This window comes from Coenobita brevimanus, chromosome 110 (assembly GCF_032717465.1).
Source record: "Coenobita brevimanus isolate Jiangsu-jjx chromosome 110, ASM3271746v2, whole genome shotgun sequence".
Classification (NCBI taxonomy): Eukaryota; Metazoa; Arthropoda; class Malacostraca; order Decapoda; family Coenobitidae; genus Coenobita; species Coenobita brevimanus.
The window spans coordinates 32,025,373-32,032,684 of NC_137063.1; positions in this window are offsets into that span (position 1 = coordinate 32,025,373).

Here is a 7,312-nt window from a genome sequence, read left to right on the forward strand (position 1 = left end):
AGGGTTCCAGAGGACTGGAAATCAGGTATAATTGTTCCTTTATACAAAGGAAAAGGGGAGAGAGAAGTATGTGGTAACCATAGGGGTATTTGCCTACTTAGTGTGACTGGTAAAATATATGGTAGAATACTCATTGATAGGGTTAGGCATGTGACAGAGGAGCTAGTTGGAGAAGAACAAGGGGGATTTAGGAAGGGAAAAGGGTGTGTAGATCAGATATTTGTTCTAAGATGTTTAGTGGAGAAGTATCTAGAGAAGGGAAGGAAAGTGTATGCTGCCTTCATGGACTTGGAGAAAGCTTATGACAGAATAGATAGGCAAGGTATGTGGAAGGTATTAAGAATATATGGAGTGGAGGGAAAATTGTTGAGTGCTGTGAAGAGTATGTACGAGGGAGCTAGGGCTGCGGTGCGAGTGGATGGTGAGCTGAGTGAGTTCTTTGATCTCAATGTGGGACTGAAACAGGGTTGTGTGATGTCTCCATGGTTGTTTAATATATACATGGATGGGGTTGTAAAGGAGGTGCAGGTAGGGCAGTGGATGTGGGGGTGGCTCTAATGAATGAGGGTGAGATTTGAAAGCTTCCGGTGTTGCTGTTTGATGATGATACAGTACTGTTGAGTGAAGATGAAAGGGAGTTGCAAGGTTTGGTGAATGAATTTGGGACAGTGTGTGTGAGGAGGAATCTGAAAGTTAATGTAAACAAAAGTAAAGTTATGGTGTTTGAGAGGAATGAAGTCACAGAGTGTGCAGTGAGGTTGGATGGTGAGGATATGGAGAATGTGAGTGCATTCAAGTACTTGGGTAGTGTGATGAGTAGGGATGGAACTTTGGGGGATGAAGTACGTGAAAGGGTACAGCAGGGAAGGAAGGTTGTTGGTACACTGAAAGCAGTGTTGAGAAATAGGGAGGTGAGTATGGAAGTTAAGAAGTCACTGCATGATAGTATTGTGATCCCTACCCTGACGTATGGAAGCGAGGCATGGACCTTGCAAGAGGGGAACAAGTCAAGAGTGAGAGCAGTGGAAATGAGTTACTTGAGAGGAGCATGTGGAGTGACGTGGAGGGACAGGTTGACGAATGAAGAAGTGAAGGAACGCTGTGGGGTGGATGTGGATGTGGTTGAGAAGATTAGGAGAAATACACTGAGGTGGTTTGGACATGTGAAGAGAATGGAGAATGAAAGACTGACTAAGAGGGTGTATGTAGGTGAGGTGGAGGGAGGGAGAGGGAGAGGTAGACCGAGGATGAGGTGGAGGGATGGAGTTGAGAGGTATATGAGGGAGGGGGGGTGAGTTGGGGGGAGGGTAGTCAAATGGTGGGTGACAGCAACTTGGAGGCGTTTTGTCTGCGGCCACCCTTTGCGGGATTAGGGCGTCGGGATATAGATAGATAGATAGATAGATTTTTTTACTGCATATCTTGTAATATGCATCAACTTTGCAGATAGTTTGAGAAAATTGCTTAAGAGAATATGCTGGGCTAACCTTCATATTACTTAAACACTGAAAGTTCAGCAAAGGAAGATGGTCAGGCATTAGGTCTTAAGAGATGATAAAACGGAAGCCTCAGCATTCCCTGTATCTAACCTCTTCCTCATGTGAGTCCCGAGTTTCACGTTCCTCGACTGGTGCTACAGCCTCTACCCTTGGTCCTTCCGTCCTTCCTTCCTTCCTTCCGTCCTTCCTTCCTTCCTTCCTTCCTTCCTTCCTTCCTTCCTTCCTTCCTTCCGTCCTTCCTTCTTCCTTCCTTCTACATCTCTAAACATGCCTGCTTCTTTCTCCTCCCAGTTCTTCCTCCCTCTGTGCCTGCTTCTTCTCGTCTACATGTTTCATATTTTTCCTCATGCCCTGTTCTCCACAACTTTCCTTTCTTTTTCCCCCCTCCTCTTGCTCTCTCTCTCTCTCTCTCTCTCTCTCTCTCTCTGTCTACTTACCTACCTATCTACTCGTACGTACTCACCTCGCTACCAACCTTCTGATTCCCTCCTCCTTCCCTCCCCGTCAGTCTTCGCCCCTTTCTTACCTTCTCCCTCACTTTCTCTCGTTTCTTCCACCCTTTACTTTACACCTCTCTGTGCTTTCCTCCCTCCCTTTTTTCACCTTTCCTTCCCGCCTACATTCTTTTTCCTTCATTGTGTATCTCATCCCTCTGGTTTATTTTTGTTTCTCTCTCTCTCTCTCTCTCTCTCTCTCTCTCTCTCTCTCTCTCTCTCTCTCTCTCTCTCTCTCTCTCTCTCTCTCTCTCTCTCTCTCTCCATTCTCGATTTTTTCCCACCTTCAACTTTCTCTCCTTTCTCTCCGCCTTCCTCTGATTTATTTTCTTGTCCCCCCCCCTTCCTCTCTCTCTCTCTCTCTCTCTCTCTCTCTCTCTCTCTCTCTCTCTCTCTCTCTCTCTCTCTCTCTCTCTCTCTCTCTCTCTCTCTCTCTCTCTCTCTCTCTCCATTCTCATATTCTTTTCCGTCCCTCCAACCTTCCCTCCTTTCTCTCCGCCTTCCTCTTTTTCATGATTTGCACTTTCCTCCTTCTTTACTTCCCTCCTTTATCATTCCCTTCCCTCCCTCTACTCCTGTCATACCCCGCCTTCCTCTCCTCCTCTCTCTCTACCATCCTTCCTTCCACAATTTTTTTACCACCACGATAATCCCTACTTCCTCTCTTCCTTCCCTTCCTTCGTTGCCTCTCTTTTTACCTTCCGTTCTCCTCTCTCCCGTCCCTTTCTCCCTAATTCTCATAGTGCCTTCCTCATTCCTTCCCATCTCTCCCTCTCCCACCACGATCCTCACACTTTCCCCCTTTCATCCTCCACCCTCATACCAGTCTCATTTCCTCCTGGCGCCCCCCTTCTCCCCTCCCACTCACCTCTCTCCTCAGACCCGACCTTGCTCACCTGCACGCACGCACACACGCACGCACGCCACTGCGAGCATCGACCTCCCATCAGTGAAGCAGGAACGCCCTCAATTTTTTCCCCCGGTGCTGGCTGCGATGATCACCACACAGCGCCCACGTAGCGTCACCGCCCAGTCCGTTTCAACTTTCCTAGTGACGGGGCTCCACTGTAACACAAGGGGTTCACTCGGCTTTGTCAGATTTGAGGGTAAGCATTTTTGAGCTGCGTTTCAAAATAATTGCAGGTTGTCATGATATCAAACCATAACCAGGTTAGTGAACATTGCATATTACAACACAACTTGTATTCTATACAGTATAATATGCATAATACAGCATATTACAACACAGAGTATATTTTAGACAGTATAATATATATATATATATATATATATATATATATATATATATATATATATATATATATATATATATATATATATATAAACAGATCCCGAAGCTTTCCAGCAGCTGCTTTGAACCTTCTGGCTCCTGTAGCTGATTAAAATTGTCAAAAATACCTAACTACATTGTAACGGGTGTGAGTGGGCGGCACCCCCTGCAGCGGGTAGCAGCCAGCGTGTACTGTATATTATGGGGTACTGGGTTACCTGGCCCCCTCCTCCCTCCCAGGTTAAACAGTGCGAAGGGTTAACACTATCACCAAAGAAATCTCCCATCCTGCTCTAATTAAATCCACCAGGCCCTTTGTTCTCCTACAATTATGATTCGCTGCAAACTACGCACGAGCAAGCGAAAAATTATTCAGCGCTATTTTTCACGTAAACCTAAATAAAACCTCTCAAACAGCGCCTGCCGTAGAACAAGTAAGGAAATAATAAAAATGGAGGGTGAACTGCATTCCCGATTTAGCAACCACTCAGAAGGCAAATTTATTCAGCTTACGACGACCATTGAGAAGGGTAATCAGTTTTATGCACGAGCTGAATTGTATCTTACGCCATCACATCAAGCGAGGTGGTGAGAGAGAGAGAGAGAGAGAGGGAGAGAGACAGAGACAGAGACAGACAGACAGACAGACAGACAACTGAGACACACACACACACACACACACACACACACACACACACACACACACACACACACACACACACACACACACACACACAGATAGAAGAGGGAAAAAAACAGACAGACGAATGAAGAGATAGATGCAGACTGTTTGGCGGTGAGTCGAAAAGAGAGACAGAACAAATAAAGCATAAACACAGGAAGAGAGAGACTGATAAACAACGGGAGACGAAGAGAGACAGCCAGGCAGACACGAAAAGAAGACAGACAGAGCATGATAGACGGAGAGAGACAACGAGAAGGACAAACAGACAGACGAAGACTAAGAGACAAAAAGAGAGACTGACAAACGGAGATGGGAAGAGTGGAGTCAGACAGACGAACTGAGTCAAAGAGTGAAAGACGGAATGACGGATGAAAAGTGAAAGCCAAACAGAAAGAAAGTGATCGATGGAGGGAGATGACGTGAAAGAGACAAGACAAATGAAAAGTGAAATAGAGGAACCGAGAGCAAGAGAAAGGCAAAGGTGAAAACGAAGGTAAAAGTGGAAGGAATCTCAACAACAAGAAGGTTGAGTTTTTGTTAAGAGCATCAAGAGAGAGAGAGAGAGAGCACCACGTCCTGGGTGAGTCAAGGATCACAACTTTATGCTACTAACCTGATTTTTTTCTTAGTTAAAGGATTATTTATAACCTAAAGATTTATAATCATGAGATACTTTATTGCCTTTCCCTTCATTAGCAGAGGAGTTAAATATTGGTTATTTTTTTTCCCCTTTTAGTCTGATTTAATGCATAAGTCTTCTAACTGCCAGGTACCATAATGATTTCCTTCCATAATTAGAAAAGAAGTAAATATTATTGTGGAATTAGAAACAAGTTTTGTCTGTCTGTCTTTCTGTTTGCGCCTCTCTCTCTCTCTCTCTCTCTCTCTCTCTCTCTCTCTCTCTCTCTCTCACTCTCTCTCTCTCTCTCTCTCTCTCTCTCTCTCTCTCTCTCTCTCTCTCTCTCTCTCTCTCTCTCTCTCTCTCTCTCTCTCTCTCTTGATATATATATGTAGAGTATAGATAGAATAGATAGATAGGTGGATAGATAGACAGACAGATAGATAAGACAGTTAGATTGATAGACAGACAGATAGATATTTATTTATCTATACCAATCGACAAGTAATTTTGTGTATCTTTTTAACCACAGACTTTTTTCTTGCTTTATTCTTGCTGCCTCTGGACGATTTTATTTAGCTGTATGGGGAAACCTCTTGTTGTGAAGGACCAATGAAGGCAATATCTAACCCCTCCAACTCGAAAAGTCTCCCCTATGCCGAAGGAAATCGTCTGGAGATGGCAAGGATACAAAAGAATAAGTCGCAGGATGAAAGGCACCGGTCGCAGAAAAGGGTCAGCACTGTGTGGCTGGGAACAAGTTACGCTATATTCGTTTATATTTTTCTTCTTGTCTTAAGCAACGAAAAAGGTCAGAGTGTTGTGGGATGGAGAACAAGTTACGCTGATTTTTTTTTTTTTTTTTTTTTTTTTTTGCGTTTTGGAGTTAAAATGTTCGGATATTTAACCGCAAGATATTTTGTGCTTTTCTTAATAATAATCTAATAAAAAGTCAGTATTACGTCGAAATGAGAACAGGTTATATCCTTTTCTTTTCTCATTTCATTCTTATCCACTTATATATTTCCCTGTCTCTTCTTTGTCTATATATTTACATTTACTTATGAGATGGGGGAATGGTAGCTAGCAGATTTTATTTCGTTTTTCTCCCTTTTTTTTCCAGGGTGGGGAGCACTGGAAAGCATTCCTAATTGCAAAATATACCGTATGCAAGGTTACTTCATGCCCCGCCAGATGCCCAGCGAGAGTCGAAAGGAGGGTTTTATTACCGCAGACAAGGTAAAAAATAGCTTTATATTTTACAAGGCATGGATATATAATTGCATTTCTAATGGGTGTTCATTTCAAGTCCTTTTTTTATACCATTAAAAAAGGAAGACGAAATATCCAAAGCAGGACTGTAATAAGAGGAACAGCTTCAGTTTTATACTTTATGTTCTCACAAGGTTAGCATAACTTGCGTGCATTTCCTAGGACAACATAGTTTCAAATATTTTTCATATCTGCAGGAGAAAGAAAAAAAACACTTCAAAACGGGGTTATGGGGTTGAATAGAACATTTTGTAACGTTTCTCTCTCTCTCTCTCTCTCTCTCTCTCTCTCTCTCTCTCTCTCTCTCTCTCTCTCTCTCTCTCTCTCTCTCTCTCTTTCAAGACTGGAATAACTTGTAAACCTTTCTTAGTGGAACAAATTTTAAGCTTTTCCTAATAATAAGCGAAGTAGAATAGAAAGCCGAGTTACAGGACTGGACCAGCTTCACGCACCTGTATATTAATTGATGTTTTTGTACGGCTGGGATGACTTGCAGGGATTGTGGTGCTGCAAAAACATTCCAAGCTTTTCTTCATAGCATCTACAAGAGAAAACCTGAAAGCAGTTAGACGATCTAGGGAAATGCTGTGTGTGTGTGTGTGTGTGTGTGTGTGTGTGTGTGTGTGTAGAAAGTGGTGATAATTTAACTACATTCTTAACTGCTAAACATGTCAGGTTTTTCTCAGCAGTAAGCGAACTAGTCGAAAGTAGAAAAAATCTCAGTTAACTGGGAACCCTTTTATATTTTTGTTTAAACTGCTAAATATAAACCCTTCTTGACCAGGAATTTCTCTCGGGTAACCTCAATCGCCTGGTACTAGCCTGCATGAAATGGCAGGGTGTGTCTGTTGAGTCGAAAAGGTTAAATGAGGTTGTTAATTCTCAGACAGCTACAATTACTCTCAGTCAAACACAGTAGCCAACAGTCAATCCCTGTAAAATGCCTGGTTGAGTCCATTTTATCGAGCAGGTGAAATGAGGTGCCTGCTAACTCTGACTGGTAGAATTTCCCAACTAAAAAGAAAGTAAAAAATAAAAATAGTCTCAACGGGTAATCTCAATAAAATACACGTGTTCTTCCATACTAGAGAAAGAGTTAAAGTTTACCTTCCTGTGCAAGCAAAGCGGCAGTGATGAGAACGAAATAGATGTATGGAAAAAACAATGTATTTTATTGAGCTGATTTTGACGTGTGGAATGAGTGAAGAATGTGAGAATGGTCGATAACAATGTGACATATAAATCAGATTTCTGTAATAAAGAAAAAAAAATCGTTTGGTATGTGGTTTGGATAAGTAAAGGGCGTGGAAAAATAAGTACCGTAGAGGGAGACCTAGAATATAAAGTTAAAGAAGGTGGACAACTTGTGGTCAAGAGAAATAATGTGATTTGGAGATGAAGAGCCCCTTGAGAATTGGGAGATGAAGACCGAGAACGAGGTGGTCTGAGCAT